Source organism: Ambystoma mexicanum, chromosome 6p (genome assembly GCF_040938575.1).
Source record: "Ambystoma mexicanum isolate Mex_15411 chromosome 6p, UKY_AmexF1_1, whole genome shotgun sequence".
In the NCBI taxonomy this organism is placed as follows: Eukaryota; Metazoa; Chordata; class Amphibia; order Caudata; family Ambystomatidae; genus Ambystoma; species Ambystoma mexicanum.
In genome coordinates, this window is record NC_090935.1 from 549931755 (window position 1) to 549949578 (window position 17824).

Below are 17824 nucleotides of genomic sequence, written 5' to 3' on the forward strand. Positions count from 1 at the left end.
CTTTTTAAATTGTGTTATCCTTCCAAAGCATTATATTTAAGTAACTGAAGTATCACTTTACCTTTTCTGCTGCTGCTGCATAAGACTTTTGCTCCTATCCTACACTGACTTTGAACTCTTGAATAGTTTGGGATTGGATGTTACTCTCACCTGGTATCCACCTGGTATCCACAGGGACGCCACCGAGCCGGGTTACTCGCTGGTATGCTTCTCAGCTTTGCCCTGATGTGGTCTGCGGGGAAGGTTCTGCCTGAAAATACAGGAGGACTGTGTTCAAGACTGACAGACTGGGGTAAGTATCCTCCCTCCACCCCCGTATGGTTTCAGTCCCTCTGGCGCCCTCTCCTCACCTTGTGGTAGAATTAGGCGTGCTCTCCGTCCTGCCTTCTTTGCAGGGGCGCGTTGTCTTTCATGGGCGAGTGCGGTCCAGTTACTTCACTGACGCCGGCCCGTTTGATATTGTTCAGGTAGGTCTTATTGCTGTTATTTAGTTTTGTTGCTATCCTGCATGCCTTTCTTTGTTTAAAATGTCTTTTTTTTCTCCCTTAGGTATGTGGAGCTTCAGCGCGGCGAACTGGCTTGGTTGAGCTCCGCTGGTAAATGATGGCGCATTAAGAGCGCTATGATGCATGAAGTAAGCACTATGCGCAGCGCTGCAAAGTCTTGCCTTTGCTAACCTGTGTTTTCCTTCCTTTTAGGTCGCAGTGTTCTTCAGCGCGAGTGGAATGTCCAGAGTGGTGCCAGCCAAGAGGCGACCAACCAGGTAAGCCTTTTGAGCAGTTCGTAATTTGTAAATGTCTCTACTGCTTTCTTTAATGTTGCCTCTATCTTCCTCTTTCAGGTCGTTCTGTCCGGGAGGCGTGCAGATTTGAGGAAGCTGTTCTCAGTAGCTGCGATTGAAGACTGCAGGTAAGATGCTGCTGGTAATGATGTTCCTTTTGTCTCCTTGCAGGTTCTGCTTCTCCGAGGTTCGAGGGAATAGCTGGACACGGTGAGCGTCTCGTTGCAAGCTGCAAAGTAACACAAAGCGTGTTGTCTTGCTCGGGTGTGGTTTAAATGGCCCCAACAAAACAGTTCAGGTAAAGTAGTCCCTATGCTACCACACCCAAAACACTAGACCGCATAGCTTGGTTCTTATGAACCAAGCTATGTGGATGCCTCCATGTTGGCTGACAATTCGATAAAGTAGTTCCCAAGCACATTGTTTTTCAGGACTGGCCCCATGAGGGCTTTTGAAGAGGATGCCAGGCTCTAGAGGCCCGAGTCCTGACTCCACCTGGCCAATGGGTTTGCCAGAGGGGGTTTTGGGCGAGGGTCGTGACATTGGACTGATAAAGCATTAGAAGGCTTGAAAAGTGTTACTAAGAAGTAAACCACTGCTGATAGTGTTGAATAACCCTTCTTTTCCTTCCTACCAATTTTGAGTGACTTCAGCAAATCAACAAAATTTTAATTTCTCTGTAACAACTGCAGGAGCACAGCACTACTTTTTGAACAGTAGAACTGTCATTAATGTCATTTTCTGTAACAATTGTGAAGGAGTCCCCCATGAAAATTATTGTTGCTAATTCCTATGTGTATGTTGGTTAGTCGAAGTATTTACTTGCCTTATGTATATAAGAATACATGTATATTTTAATATAACTTTCAGTGTGTAAGAGTTTCTTTGGACTATTGTATTGACTGGGTTCATTGTACTTAAGTACAGCTCACATCCCCCTCATAAAATATGCATGGCTGCTCTGTCATTCCACCAATCCTTTGGGTAGTTGTCACGACCCCCATCCAGAAGACCCCCCTGGCAAGCCCAACGGCCAGGAAGGGTCTCCTCTAAAACCAGGCATCCTTTGCCTAGGCCTTCTTGGGGCTAGTCCTGGCGCCTTTGGCGCCAGGCTCATACTTGATAAAGGACTTGTATTGGGAACTACTTTATTTCAGTGTCGATCAACATGGAGGCATCCACATAGCTTGGCTCCTTGGAACCAAGCTATGCGGTATAGTATTTTTGGGTGTGGTACCATAGGAACTATTTTACCTGGACTACTTTCTTGAAGCTATTTAAACCACACCCGACTGGGATAACACGCTTTGCGTTACTTTGCAATTCTGCAACGTGACGCTCACCGTGTTCCGCTGCACCCGCAAACCTCAGAAGAACAGCATCTGTTAAGGAGAAAAAAAGACATCGTTAGCAGCAGCAGCTTACCTGTAATTTCATAGTTAGCTGTCCATGGCTCTTGAGACCAGCATCCTGGAACTAGCGCTCCTCCCGAACCGACGGATCTGCAAAAAAGGAAGAAACAGGGCATTAGACATTTTTACAATTTAATGAACCGTGCCGAAAAGCTTACCTCGCAAGCCGCTCCTCGACCAGCATCGCCTCAGGAATTCCATGCACCGGGTGAGCACCGCGACCTGTGGGAAGACAAGACAACAGGTTAGCAAGAGGCGAGGCATAATAGCGCTGCGCTTAGCGCCTACTCACTGCATCAAGGCGCTCTAAAAGCGCCATTACTCACCGGCGAGACCCACTTCAGTCTATGCCACATATTGGACTTCTGCGCACCGAAGGAAGAGAAAAGACATTAGTTAAACCAAAAAGGCATGCAAGGACAATAATATAGCACAGCAATAAGACCTACCTGAAAGACTCAAAGCGGGCCGGCATCAGTGAAGTAACTCGATTGCAAACGCCCACCAAGCACAACGCGCCCCTGCCAAGAAGGCAGGACAGAGAACACACCTGCATTAAAAACAAGGTGAGGAGAGGGTCCAGTGAGGCCGCAGGTATATGGGGTGGTGGGGGGCTGTTAACCCCAGTTGCCCAGTCTTGAACATTGCCCACCTGTATTCCAGGCAGAACCCTCCCGCTGGTCACACCTGGGAACCGCAGAGAAGGATACCCGAGTCCCAACTGCTGGGTGGCGTCCCTGTGGAACCAGGTGAGCGTAACAGTAGTACAGACTTATATTAAGAGTTGGGGACCTGTATACCAATGGGTAGTTCTTTTAGAGTCTTACCTCTATGTTGAAACTCCCCTAAGACAGTATTTCCTCTCTGATCATATTGCTCCATTCACAACCTCTGGCCAAAGTGTGCACATGAAGGTGGGATTCTATCAGTTTTTTGATACAGAAAAGGGTGAGGCAGGATTGTCCCTTGTCCCCCATCCTTTTCATGGTAGCAATGTCACTGCTTGCTTGCAGTGAGTCCTCGGGATGCCCATCTAGATGGGGTGGATCTTTATTTTCCCACAAGGAGATTGACTGGTTAGGCAGACAATTGTATTGTATTCATGGACCCCCGGCCCAAAACTTGAGTTCTGTTGGAGGATAACAGGAACTCAAAGGATCGAGTCAAAAACAAGTCAGATTTTCCATTCCAGTGATGCTACCAATTGTCATCAGACCGCTTGAGTTGTGATGGCAGCCTCAAACCAGTAATTGCCTTGACGTGATTAGTAGTGTATATTTGTACAAGCTTGTATGTTTGAATTTTGGAAATCGAGTTCTAAACTGGATGCCCAGGTTGACAGGTGGAACTCAAGGTACTTGTGACACAACCTAAATATACCTGCATCCACTACAAATACTATTTGCTGGGAAAACATGCACAGACTCACGGTGGGACATGTGATCAAGAGGTTTAACACAGAGCATAAAATCTGCAAACTAGTGTACTATGCCTTTGTGATCTATTATGTGGCTTTTTATTATGGGACTTGGTGTGTGCAGGTACTGCATAGAGGAATGGCTTTGCCACTCCTTTTATTAAGTTAGGAACTGTAGAAACACAGTTCAAATAAATTCCTCTCTCCAATACCGTTTCAGGTTTACTCACCGTCTTGTTCCCTCTGTTCCTCCTCTGTGCTCAACCTCATTGACCCATGCCCCCCTATGCCTCCTCTTGCTTCCGCTCTTCCTCCCTACTCACCCCATTCCATTGGAACCTGCTTCCCATCACAATCGAAGCCAACCCAACTGTGGGGCTCTTCAAAGCTCGGCTTAAACCTCAATTACTTGCCAAAGAGGGAGCTCAACCTGCCCCATCCTCCATGTGGGGAAGAATTAATGTAGTAACCATGTGGAGACTACACAACACTTGTCGTCTTGGTATTAGGTAACCCACCTTTTGGTATAGGCCTGTACTACACAAGTTGGTAGTGTGACTTAGCAGCCAGGCTTATCTCAAGAGGGGTAAATGTGAGCTGTAGCAATTACATTTGCAAATACAAGTGGCCAAGTAACAATTACACTCAAGGTTTTAGTTATAAATAATTATTTAACACCAGTTTTTAAATAAGCATTCTTTAAAAATGGCAATATATATAACAATCAAATATACATTTCCAGAATCAACACTCTTTAGAGATGTTTTACACATTTCCTACACCCGGAGATGCCTTCATTCACAAGGACAGTAATGGCATGTATATATTACTAGTACACTTTGTAGATTCTGAGGTTTGCAGAAAGGAAAGGTTAAAGGAAGGAAAAGAGTTAAACAGGTTCTCAGGGCATGTGAGAATACTTAAATCTTCCAATGAAGTCTAGACAAAACCTTTCCCAGCAATAATATCTTAAAACCAAGTTATCGCCTCACAGGGTCAGAAAATATCAGTCAATGGATTAGAAGAGTTTGCAGGGAGCCAGGACAGCCAAAGTCAATTGGAGCACATACTATGGAGCTGAGGCACTTCTTCGATAAAAAGTCTTGCACAAGTTGAAGAGGTTTTGTAGAAAATCACTGTAGGATCACAAGCTGTTAAACCTGTGGAAAGTAGAGTTGAAATAAACTCCAACAAAAGTAGCTACTGCAAGTCTCAATCTGAGAAGAGCAAAGCTAAAGACACTGAGATAAGTACCCCAAGTCTGAACAGTACCTCTGGTTAGAAGAAGAGTGGCCCCGCTGGCGTCAGGTTGCAGCGATGCCGATCCTGGGTTCCTGAGCCTCAGTTGTGGGGACAAGAGGAAGGACGTCTGGAGGACTCCTGCTGCATCTACGGGCTCTTTTCGGATCAGCGGCACTTCGCAGGTTCAGCGCGAGGTAAACGGCACCACATCTTGGATACTGGTTGGGCTTCCTTCACTCCAGTCCTGCACTCTGGTGAAGGGACGCGAGCTCTGGATGTCCTGCTTCTGGAGGGTTCTTATGAGACTCCTGGAGCTTCTGGCTGGATTGCAGACGTTGCGCTCGACTGCGGATGTCTCGACCCCTGGCACTCAGTTCCTGCAGCAGCAAAGAGGTACAGCCAGTCTGGGAAGATGGTGCAGTGGAGGTTGTCTCTGGGTTAGTTGGTCCCACTAACCCAAGGGAAAAATCCCCTTGCGGAGCTTCTCTTGTGGATCAGAAAAAGAATTTTCAGCACAGGAGCAGGGTTTCACCAGGCAATTCAAAAGCAAGCTTTGTTCACAGTTTCTTAGTCTGGTGTTCTTCCCAGTGGTCGACTTTGCCTCTAGTCGCAAAACCCTTGCCTTTTAAGCAGGTTACTCCAATTCATGCTCAGCCTAGGCTGCCACTCAAACACCAGGCTGCCAAAGGCAAATCGAGAAAATGGTTAAACCTGGTTTGGCGCACAGAGTAAAACCCAAGAAGTGCTTCACAAACAAGAAATGGCAAAAAAAGAAGACAGAGTCAGTTTTGACACAATGTCACCCATGGGTGCTATACTGCAGCTGAGGCTTCCGCTTGCGGTAAAAAAGCACAATGGTAAGTAAATTAACCCACTTCCACCAGCCACTTAAAGTACTGAGGGTAACATAATATAATGTTACATGAGTAGGTAGGATAAGTGGCTCCTAAGTAACCCCCCAGCACTCCACATAAGATCGTGTGTGCTGGACCCACAAAGAGAAAAGGTAAGTAAAGTCAATTTCACTTTACTATTCTTGGGAACAGTAGTTCACACAAGAAAAGGTATTTAAACCTCATGAGAAATCTAGAGGATTTCGCTGACAATGCACTGAAAGTGCTCTGTGTCCCCATACAAAAAGTAGATGCCTATGGAGTTTGTCAGACTCCAAAAACAAAGGAAACATATAATCCAAATCAGGTCAAAACGCATGAGTGAGAAAAAGGGCTCACTCACTCCAGGGTTAAAATGAAAAAGTCCTAAAGTCCAGCAAAAGAGCTGGGGGACTGTAAGGTTGAAGGGAATTAGCACCGAAATGAGAATTTAAATGGATTGTGCCCTCCAACATATTCCATATCTTTGACATGTAATGTCCACAGCTGTGCACTTTGGAAACTTTTTCGGCAGAGGGCGTCCTTCGTCGATGGCGTTGGTTCGTTGTCCCTCGAAGGCCTCCGCCGAGGGCGACGTCACTGGATGTTATAAATAGGACGCACAGCGCACGTAGCCTCAGTTCTGTTTTTTCAGCAAACGTGTTTGCTTCGAGAAATCGGCGCGCCTTGTGTGTTTCATCGTAGTGATGTCTTCTTTTTCGACCCCTCCGACTCCGCGGTCTGGCTTGCAGACCTGCCGGTACTGCAAGTCTAAAATGTCTATCACCGACCCGCATCGCATTTGTTTGTGGTGCTTGGGCGAGAGTCACGACACTGATGATTGTTCGAAATGCCAGTTGCTGATTGCCAAGGCCTTGCGGGAGCGTAAGGGGAAGCTTCAGGTAGGTAGGGGCTCGAAGCCCAGTAAGTCCCGGAAATCGAAATCCAAAGGGGTGTCCACCGACGACTTGAGGGGGCGACTCTCCGCGTCGGGAGGAGGCCTGGGGTTCTCGGTCCAGGAGTGGTTCCCGCCATTCTTCCTCGTCGCAGCATTCTTAGAAATGCTGTCGCCGGTCGCCTTCCCCGTCCTCCTCGGAGGATGGAGCCGCATGGAAAGTGGCATGCCCGACGAAGTCCTCGACTCCGGAGGAATGAGCTGCCTTTAAGGAGCAGATTTTGGTGATTTTTCAATCGCAGGGCACAGTTGTGGTCGTGCCTTCTAATGAAGCCGGCAGGGAATGGTCTCTTACCACGGCTCGCACGCCTTCGGGTCCGCGACGCGACTCATCGGGAACCTTCGAGGTCCCATGCGGACAAGACTTCGGATAGTCGCAAGAGACGTGCTTCCAGGTCTCGGTCCTCGTCCCCAGCGAGACCTCTGCAACTGGCTAAGGGCTCGAAGCCTGTGTTGACTTGGTCCGCGCCGTGTCCGTCTGACTCGGACGTCGAGGCTTTGCCTTCTTATCAGCCATTGGCGACGTTGAAGCCTTCGGCGCTCTCGACGCCAAAGCTGTCGATGCTCTCGACGTCAAAGCCTTAAGCAACATCGACGCCTTTGGGGATTTTTGCCCGAAATTTACCATTGGAGTACCCTGATCTGGTGGATCCTCCAGGAAAGGCTACTGCTAAGTCTGTGAGGCCAGTGGTGGACTCAAGGACTACTTCTGTCCGCAGGCCAAGTTTTCACCTCCCTCTGGATGACATATATGGGGAGGAAGAAAGGTCTGACTTTGAGGACCCTGGTGAGCAGAATGTGGCTCCTGTCTTTTCTGGAGACGGTTAATTGGAGGAGTTGAGGCAAACTCTCCATGATGCCAGTGGGTTGGACACTTCTCCAGAAGTGGAATTTGGCAGGCCAGAGCCTGGGGCTCATGCGAAGTCGTCATTCAGGCGGCTCATGGCTAGGGTCACGGAGTATCTGGGCTGGTCCAGTCCTCCTGAAGATTTTGTACAAGATGATTTTTTCGGACATCTTAGACCATGGTCCGTCCTCTGACCCGGTGTTACCTTTTCATCTCACTTTACAGAAAAGGGTGACGGCTGCTTGGCAGTCACCGGAATCTCTTCCGGCTGTTAATAAATCTTTGACAAAGAAGTACCGCCCTTCCGTTAGCGACCCCAGCTATTTGTCCACTCACCGTACTCCTGAGAGTTTGGTGGTTCAGGCAGCTATGGTCAACTTGAGGCAGGCGGCGTACCCTACCGACAAACGCTTCCACGGTTGGGCTCGCAAGGTATTTTCTGCAGGGGAGTATGGCATTGAAATCCACTTGTGCCTTAGCAAGGTTTTCACACACTCTGTGGAACTGTTTCTTTAGCGGCTGAGCATATTCCCAAGGGGGAAGAAAGGTATGGGTTCCTTGCTCTCGTGCAAGATGGCAAGGATGCCATGTGCAAATCCCTTCAGTCGGGTTTGGATACGGCCGACAGTGTTAGCCGGTCCATGACTGCGAGCACCGTTATACGCAGGTTTGCGTGGTTGTGGAAGTCGGGTTTTGCCCCGGATGTGCAAGCCTGTCTTTTGAACATGCCCTTTGATGGCACACGTTTGTTTGGCAACAAGGCTGACGAGTGCCTTGAGAGGTTGCAGACCTTGAAAGCTGCAGCAAAATCTTTAAACGCAGCTGTGCGTCAACCTCTGCCTTTTCGTCCTAGGGGACAGCAGTGGAGAGGAGGTTCTGTTCGTTACTACTCCTCCTTTGGTTGAACGAGATGGGTCGCCAGTCAAAGGGGTCAGCGAAAAAGTACCTGTAGTGGTCAGGGAAATGGAGGTGCCAGAGCCACTCAGTCAGCTGCCTCTTTGCCTTCAGGCACTGCCGCAGCTGCTCCAAAACAGCTATGTGGCCATGTCCCATGGTTCTCCGGTTGGGGGCAGTCTGTCTCAGCATCTCGAAGAGTGGCAAGCCGTAACTTCGGATGCGTGGGTTCTGGATAGGGGTGTACCGAACTTCGGCTTTGAGTAAACATTCAGACGAATTCCGGCTGAAACCAGCTATTCTGCATCCGGCCGAATAATTGTTGAATTTGTACTCGAAGCCAAAGGTACACCCCTAATTGGTACTGGGAGCCATGCTGATGTTCTGTGGCAGCATCGTATGCGATTGTACAACAGTGTCCTTAGCGCTCCCCTGCCAGCCTGCTCCTAGGAGCTAGGTCAGTATTATAGTTATTTCCAAACATGTTTTCCTCTAAACTATTTTTGTGCAGAAAGCCATTGGTACGCGTGTTTTCACAGACCGCTTCAGACCGTCCGTGAACGTTTTGGCTTTGGCAGAAAAACGAGACAAACATTAAAAACATTAAATTATGTTTCAGAACCTATGCCAATGACTGAGGCCGCAGTCCTTCTGGGCCTGGGCGTGCCAGCAACATTACCATTTCATGATGTGGTGAGAGCCTGCTCATTTGTATTGTAAAGGTTTAAGAGGCGGAGCAGAGCAAGTGGTTTTTTTTTTTGTTTTTTTACACCCAAAGGTCAGAAAATGTCAGCAATGGGGTTTTGTTTTAATGGGCTGGCATCTGAGGTGTTATCACCAGGTGGGGGGGGCAGAGAAGGGGTGGCAGCCCACTGCTTTGCAGGCATTTCATCGCAACCGCGTTTGTAACATTCTGCGGACTGACAGAATGTATACCCGCTGCAATCAATCACATAGAGGGTGATAAAAAAATGCCATGAAAACATTAGTGCACTGTTCCATGTTATCACTGCGCAGGGGGCATTTATTTACTGCAACATACTACAAAAACTGCTCGCATTGTAAAAACATGCATGTTTCACTTAAACCTCTGCGCTATTAAGCATCCTTATGCAATTAGGTCGAACGTACTGGTACCTCTGCGCTTAATGGTTGTGTAAACTGCTAGAGTAGGTACAAGAACATATGTGCTCTTGGTGACGGGCCCTTTCTACCTCGTGCATAACAGTCACTGATGCTGCAGCACACACAGCTAGACGGGCTCCCAAGAACACATAGCACTCCAATAAGGAAACGGGAACCTTTGCCGGGATGAAAGGACTCCTACAGTTAAGGAATGGTGCATAATGTTGTTGTGAAGATCACCTTTGTCATCAGCCCCACCCCGCAGCCGATCACTTTCAGCACCCCCTCCTGAGCGGCCTTCCTTGGCTGCATAAAGGATAAAAGACCTTTTGTTGTCAGTGGGCAGCTGAAAGCCTACACTCCCCACAAACAGCACTGCTTCTCATTAGCCCCTCGTCGAAGTCAAAAGCTGAGTGCTGCCCTGATCCGGTTATCCACTAATGGGTTGAGAAAGGAACGTAATGCCTTTAGGTGTCACACATGGCACGGGGCCTCCTTGAAGCTCCAGAAACTGAGATAGCCGGAGGGCATCACACAGGTGCAGGACATACACTGACGCAGCCTGTGGAGCTATACCACATCTAAGCAGACTGAGAAGCTTGGAGTTCATGTAGTTTATTATTAATAAATGGCATCATTATAAGTCGGGATTAAATGGCATTTTTAACACAATGGGTACAAAGAATGGGCTTTAATGGGTTAAATAGAAAATGTTTTCTTTCACTTGCAGCACATTCTGTGTATCCCGTGCCTTGAATATCCAATTTAATCCCAAATCATGATTGGGTGATATTTTAAAAACATGTGGTATGTTTTTCACATTGCCACAATACTCATCATGAGACCCAAATTAGGCGTGATGCATTGCGCAGTCCCAGCAAATTAATGGCATCTTGACAGCCGTTGAGGTAACACTAAAACAAATGTTATTTACAGAATACTTCCTATTTTAGCACCAACTTATAACGGGTAGGGCAGCCAATACCACCAGTGGTATTTCAAGGCATTCCAGCAATAGTAATGACAGTCATATTGGTCATGGGCACTAGACTAGGAGACATTATCAAGTCGCCCTCATATCCAGTTCATAGTAGGCAGAAGGGAAGACATGCAGGTGCATTGTGGGCGAAAGCATGGAGAGCAAAAACAGGGTTAATATCCATGTCAGCCAATTAAAACCCCTGCGGCAATAGAATAACATGAGACTTCCTGTTCCGCTAACATGGACCCCTTTTTGGCCAATCCAGAACTAATGCAACGCTCTAGTCTTTGGGCGAGGCTCTCTATAAAAGCCACGCCCAAAGAACAAGACTTGCTTTGTGTATTCCTCTGTTGCATCGAGCGCGTGCTTACCTGATCCCAATCCAGAGTCTTCTACGGCTTACCTGCAGTTCCGGCGCCCGGCTGGGCCTCCATCTTCGCTACTACGAGCTCTGCATCTGAAAGAGAAAAGAAGCATTAGTACAGCGCCAGTCTCTACTCACCTTTCCGCGGCTTTCCGTCGGCGTCGGCAGCTTCATTCTTCACTCGCTGTGCTTCTGATCATCACCGCCCGTTGGACCTTCTTTTGGCAATCTGGAAGGAAAAGATAACACAAGAGAAGGATAGGTTAGTCTTTATAAACACTCGGTGAGCAAGATCCACAAAGACAATACAAACCTGCACATCTTCCTTTCGAACCCAGTGAAGCAACTGGGAAATCCGAGGACATAGATTGATTATTTATATAGCGCCTATACACAATGTGTTTCAAAGCGCTTCAAGTGGGGAGGGAAGATAGGAAAATACACTAACATTCAGTTAAAGTCCTTGAAACAATACAGAATGAAAAATAACTATCGTAATATGCCTGTCGACATTTCTGATAGTGCAAGTGCATAGAACAAGTAAGGCAAGAGGGAAGGGAACAGGAGGAGAACAAAGCGAGCAGTAACATTACTATGTCTGACGACAATTGATGTAGTGCAGGAGGTATACAAGAGGAGGGGTGGAGGGGTACGGGGGGATATGAGTGGGGGGGAAGGAGAAGAACAAGACACGCTACTGTACAAATTTAAGAAGCAGGGGTGGGGGGAGGAAGGGAGAAGAACAAGGAGGGGAGACAGACAAGCTGCGATCAAGGGAACAGATGATAAGAGTAAGTGCTAAGAGGGGGAAAGGCTGAGAAGAGGGAGAAAAGTGGGAAGGGGAGTAGGGAGATGGTAGAAGATGATGGATTGAAGGGGGTAGGAGGCAGGCAAGTGGGGTACACAGCCCAAAAAAGAGGGGGGAGCAAGGCAGGGGGGCACACACTCACAGGGGGCATGGGGGCAAACAGACACTCACGGGGGGGAAAGGGGGCACACAGACACTCACGGGGGGGACATTGGACATTAATTGGACATTATATGCACTAAGGGTCAGTGAAGTAACTGGCCCTGGAACTTTATTCGGGACTTTTGAATGTTTTCCAACCACAAATAAGGGGAACGGCTGTGCCATTCTTCTCAGCAGCATCACCAAAACAAGCAAGGAGACCAGCTTCTAGCCAGCACGGCCACCATCAAGAGGTGAGTCCCCACCCCCTCCCCCTTAAACACTACGCTTCAACCAACAGGGAGTCTCAAGGGAGGGTTTCTGGGTCTGGGCATTATTCTAAACCCATTCTTTGTCTAACAGATAGAACCCCGGTGAAGGGAGAAAGAGCTGGTTTCCGGGTGAGGGGAGAGCAGAGCAGAGGTCGAAGGAATCCATGGCTCCTGCAGGGATTCAGGTGAGCGTGACAGAACACGAAGCCTACCTTAAACACCTCTGCCTGAGCGATGGAGACCTCAGAGGTAGATCAACTGACAGTTATTGGGGGAGCTCATGTCATGATCTCTGCTTCCAAAAGGTCAGGGTTTTCCCAACTCCCTTGGAAGCAGATCCATAACCCAGGTTCCGAGTGCCAACCAGTCCCAATTGGGACCTTTTGGACCCAGTCCTGGCGCCAGTGGCACCAGGCTCATAAATATGCCCAGTCCCAGCGCTGGAAGCGCCGGGCTCATAATGCTTGGGTGGACTTACCTGCAGCAGACCATGCTGCTTACTTGCCTGCCAGTTGAGTCTCTGATCCTCTTCTGTTTGGAACTACTTTTCCTGTTGGGTGGGGCAGGAGCCACTCCCTAGATTCAGAACACTGGAACTCTTCTGGAAAGCAGGAACTCTTTTCTTAGGCGTGGCTGTGGAAGGAGACACCTAAGCACTACAGGAGGCTATTTAAACCACACCCGATGGATGAATCTTGCTTTGCATTATTCTGCATCCTCAGCAGCAGAACGCTCATCGTGTCTTCTGCATCTGATCCTGGGCCTAAGGAAAAAGGCTTACCATTCTGAATCCAGTCTTCAGCAACGCCTATAAAGACAAGAAAGAACAGGTTAGCATTACGGTCTTCAGTGACAGCTCTTCACTTACCTGGTCCATCGGCTGTCACCAACGCCTCGCGCTGCATTCCGGCATCTGAAAGACAAAGGCTTACCTACTCTTCGTGCGCTCCGGAGGTCTTCACACTGCATTCCGGCATCTGAAAGACAAAAGCTTACCAACTCTTCGCACGCTCCGGAGGCCTTCGGCGCTGCATCCCGCATCTGAAAGACAAAACAAGGTGCGTTTAAAGACATTGGGGAACTTTAATACTCACGTGCCATTACTCCTTTCCACATCTAACCCAGTGGGTATTCCGGCACCCTGCAGCCGCCCCGAACTTGTACCTGCAAAATAAAAAGACAGAGCGCATCGTGAAGCAGGCAACAAGCGCTTACTTACGTGCTTCCAGGCGCTTCTATTCATCACACGGGCTCCATCTTCAACTCACTTCAGCCCGCCATCCGCCATCGCCGGAACCCTGCAAAACAAGAGACATCATTACTAAAGACTTTAAAGACATTAGAATTACTCGAAACTTACCGTTCGTGCAGTAAACGACGGACAGCAGTCCTCTGAAGTCAAGAGGCCTGCTCCCCTTATCCAGTGAAGAAACTGGTTGCAGCACCCTGCCTCGAGGCAGATGGAGAGCACGGCGTTCACTTACCTAAGACATCTTACCCTTCGAGCCAGACATACAGTGCACAGAGGTCCAGCCCAAAGAGCCAGCCGTGTGTTACACATCACCTTTGAAGATACGGTATACGCCCAGTCAAGACCGGCGCCTCTACGGGAATCAGGTGAGCGTTACAGCTCAGAGCCGAGGTGCATGCAGCTCGTTCGGAGACAAACGCCTTAAGGCGAGAATTGGCAGTGAACAGGAATAAAACTGATGAGATAGCTCGCCAATTACTACAGACCCAAGCGGGTATGGCTCCATTACCGGGGGGAGCCACCACCTCAACCCGTAGCAGCCCCAGTACAAGTAGTCTTTCCTGGGTGCATACCCCTGGCGCCCCCGGAGAGGTTCTCAAGAGAGCCCAGAAAATTCAGCACTTTTATGAATCAGGGTCGTCTACACTTTCTGTGTAAGCCAGGGCTGTTTCCCACTTATCAGTCTAAAGTGGCCTTTATGTTGTCATACTTGGGGGGGGCATGCAGCAGATTGGTCCATACCATTAGTCAATAGGGACGATCCATTACTTCTTTTTGCCCGCAGTACACAAGGACAGGCCTTGGATGACGAGTTATTATCCCTACGACAAGGGAATCGGGACCTTTTGGCTTACGTGGCAACTTTCAATCACCTGGTAGCCGAAACAGGTGGGCCAGAAGAAAAGAGTACAACTCTCTTTTACCGAGGGGGGAGCTGAAAGACGTCCTGGCACAAATAGTTAACCCACCCGAGGGGTGTGCTGAATACATAGATCTAGCACTGCAGCTAGATCACAGTTTGCAAAACCGGAGAGCCGACCGCTCACGCTCTGAGAACAGAACATTCTATATGCGGCCCAAGGAGACGTCAGCTCGCCAGTCCATGGAAGCACATCCTGAACCTATGCAATTAGTGGGGAGTTTGAGGCCCCCTCACCAAAGCGGAACGTGATAGAAGGCGGCAAGAGCAATTATGTCTGTACTGCTGGCAATCCGGCCACTTTCTTCGTAACTGTCCGGCTAAACTGCCCCGAAAGACGGTTGGGACCATGGATGGAGCAAAGGAAGCAACTGAGGCGGAAAAACTCCAGGTCCACCTCTAAGGAAAAACTTAGAGGTCGGTTTGCCGAGCGCAACTAATTCTCCCTCGACCTCCCATTTTACCATTCCGGTGACCATAGTGGACCAGCGCCAGCCTTCCAGGTTACACGCACTAGAAGCTTTTGTGGATAGTGGAGCCATTGGGAATTATCTGGATATAGAGACAGCCGACAGAATTGGATTACCAAGTTGTACAAAGGAAATTATTGACAACGTAACTGCGGCCGACTGAACTCGGCTGCTGTCAGGACCGGTTACCCGTTGCCCCACCAAGATCTTAATGCTCTGTCAAGACGGACATAAGGAGGAAATCTCATTTGATCTGATTTCAGCGCCACAATTTCAAATGATCCTTGGCATGCCTTGGCTTGCGAAACACAACCCGCTTATAGACTGGCGTAGGAGATCATTTACCTTTCCCAGGGGCTGCAGACACTGTTACGAGTCAGGTTGGTCGCCGGAGCAGCCTATATCAGCATCTCAGAAAACACTCCCCCTGTTGGGGATGTTGGGAGTTTTACCCCCCGAATACCAGGAATACCGGGATGTATTCGCCAAAGAACAGGCCAATGTTCTGCCCCTGCATCGTTCTTATGACTGCCAAATAGACCCGGTACCAGGGGAAAGGATCCGTCGAGCCGCATATATGCTCTGACGGAAGGGGAAAACGCCCATCTCAAAGCCTACTTGGACCAATACCTCGCAACTGGTTTCATGCGGCCTCTCCTCTTTGTCCCGAAGAAGGAGGGGGATCTTAGAACGTGCATCGATTACTGCGCGTTAAACCAGGTCACGGTGAAGAACCGGTATCCATTACCTCTGATACGTGTACTGCTCGACCAAGTACGACAAGTGCAAGTGTTCACGAAATTGTATCTTTGGGGGGGCCTACCACCTGGTGCGTGTTAAGGAGGGTGATGAATGGAAGACCGCGTTCTGCACAGCTACGGCCTCTGAGTATCAGGTGATGCCGTTCGGGTTGTGCAACGCACCGGTGGCGTTCCAGCACTTCATGAATGATGTCCTACGAGAGCTGCTAGACGTATGTGCCGTTGTGTACATAGACGACATCCTCATTTATTCAGCTACCATACAAGAGCATGTATCACATGTACGGGCGGTTCTTTACAACCTGCGCGAAAACCATCTTTATGCCAAGTTTGAGAAGTGCTCTTTCCATGTCACCGAACTTGAGTTTTTAGGGTTCGTCTTGTCTCCACAAGGGATTCAAATGGACAACAGGAAAGTGGAAGCAATTCTCACTTGGCCATCACCTTCGTCTCTAAAGGGAGTGCAGAGCTTCCTAGGTTTTGCGAGCTTCTACTGACGCTTCATACCAGGATTTTCACATCCAAGGACATTGGACATTATATACAGTAAGGGTAAGTGAAGTAACTGGCCCTGGAACTTTATTCGGGACTTTTGAACATTTTCCAACCACAAATAAGGGGAACGGCTGTGCCATTCTTCTCAGCAGCATCACCAAAACAAGCAAGGAGAACAGCTTCTAGCCAGCACGGCCACCATCCGGCCGGCACCATATCGCCCCTGCAGCGCCAGAACGCAGAGCCAACCTTCCTAAAACAAGAGGTGAGCCCCCCTTTAGACACTGCGCTTGAACCAACGGGGAGTCTCAAGGGAGGTTTTCTGGGTCTGGGCATTATTCTAAACCCATTCTTTGTCTCACAGATAGAACCCCGGTGAAGGGAGAAAGAGGTGGTTTCCGGGTGAGGGGAGAGCAGAGCAGAGGTTGAAGCAATCTATCGCTCCTGCGGAGATTCAGGTGAGCGTGACAATATTACAAGGTATTTATCCCTTTTGTACTCCCGCAGTTCTCCCCACCGCCTCACGTCATATCGCTTACTCCCCCACCCTCCCACAGGTCCCACCCATTTCCACATTTCGCTAAGTTGGCTTCACCTTCTCTTTGATGGAGCAGGGATTGATTTGGAAAGACTGGGAAATTACTTTTTAAAGGTATTTCTTTGTTATTAGCAGTGTCATATTGTAATATGTATATGTTTTTAAGTAATTGGAGTTGTGATGGAACGTTTTATTAGGCAATGAAAGCAAGCAATGATAAAACTCCCTTTCTAAAGCTTAGTTACAGCTATAAACTATTTATAAGCACTATGCATGTCCTTCACTGAAGTCCTTTTAAAACAAGCATTGGCAAAGCCAACAGTTTTGGCTTGTTATGCATATATTGACACATTTGTAGTAGTTATTGACTATTCGGTTCACTATTCGGCTTCGGCCAAATACTTCGGCCAACTATTTGGTACTCGGCCGAATGGTAAATTTACTATTCGGTACACCCCTAGTTCTGGATACAATTGCAAATGGCTACGGCCTTCCCTTCCCAAAGCGGCCTCACGACGATCCACTGGGGAAACTCTAATTGAAGCTTCCAGATCCGCTTCTTGTGCAGGAAATCTTGACCATGCTGGAGAAAGGTGCTATAGAACTGGTTCCTGTAGCGGAGAGGAACAAGGGTTGGTATTCCCCTTATTTTTTTATCCCACGGACGGGGGATTGAGACCCATCCTGGACTTGCGTTGGTTGAACAAACTTCTCAGGAAGGACAAGTTCATGATGGTTACTCTTTCTCAAGTCCTCCAGGCCCTTCAACTTCAGGATTGGTTGGTGTCTCTGGACCTTCAGGTGGGATGTGCCGATTCATCCCAAGCACAGACAGTACCTGAGGTTTGCGGCTCACGACTTGTACTTTGTTTCCGGTCCTGCCATTCGGATTGACCTCCGCCCGAGGGTCTTCACCAAGCTAAAGGTGGTGGTGGCAGTGTATCTTGGGCAAGGGGAGATTCACGTCTACCCCTACCGGGACGACTGGCTGATCCGTGCGCACTCTTCGGAGCATGCATTGGCTCACCTCAGTCTCACCTGCCGCTCCCTCCACAGGCTGGGCTTCTTCCTCAATTTCAAGAAGTCACACCTGACACCTTTTCAACAGTCCCAGTACATAGGTGCTGTGTTGGGCACGTCCTTGGGGAAGTGATCGCTTCCCAAGGTGAGGGCTCATATCACATTGTTCAGATGGTGGACAAGTTTCAACATGCCCAGAGTCTCCCGGCTTTCGAATTCTTAGGGTTGCTCGGCCTCATGGTATCCTGCATTTTTCT

The 17824-nt window shown here is 48.6% G+C and overlaps 1 protein-coding gene across 1 annotated transcript in view; it reads left to right on the top strand.

Moving 5' to 3' along the window:
• Positions 1 to 17824, top strand: part of PPWD1 (peptidylprolyl isomerase domain and WD repeat containing 1) — a 537697-nt gene that overhangs the window by 440247 nt on the left and 79626 nt on the right. The gene's annotated exons all lie outside the window — the stretch shown is intronic.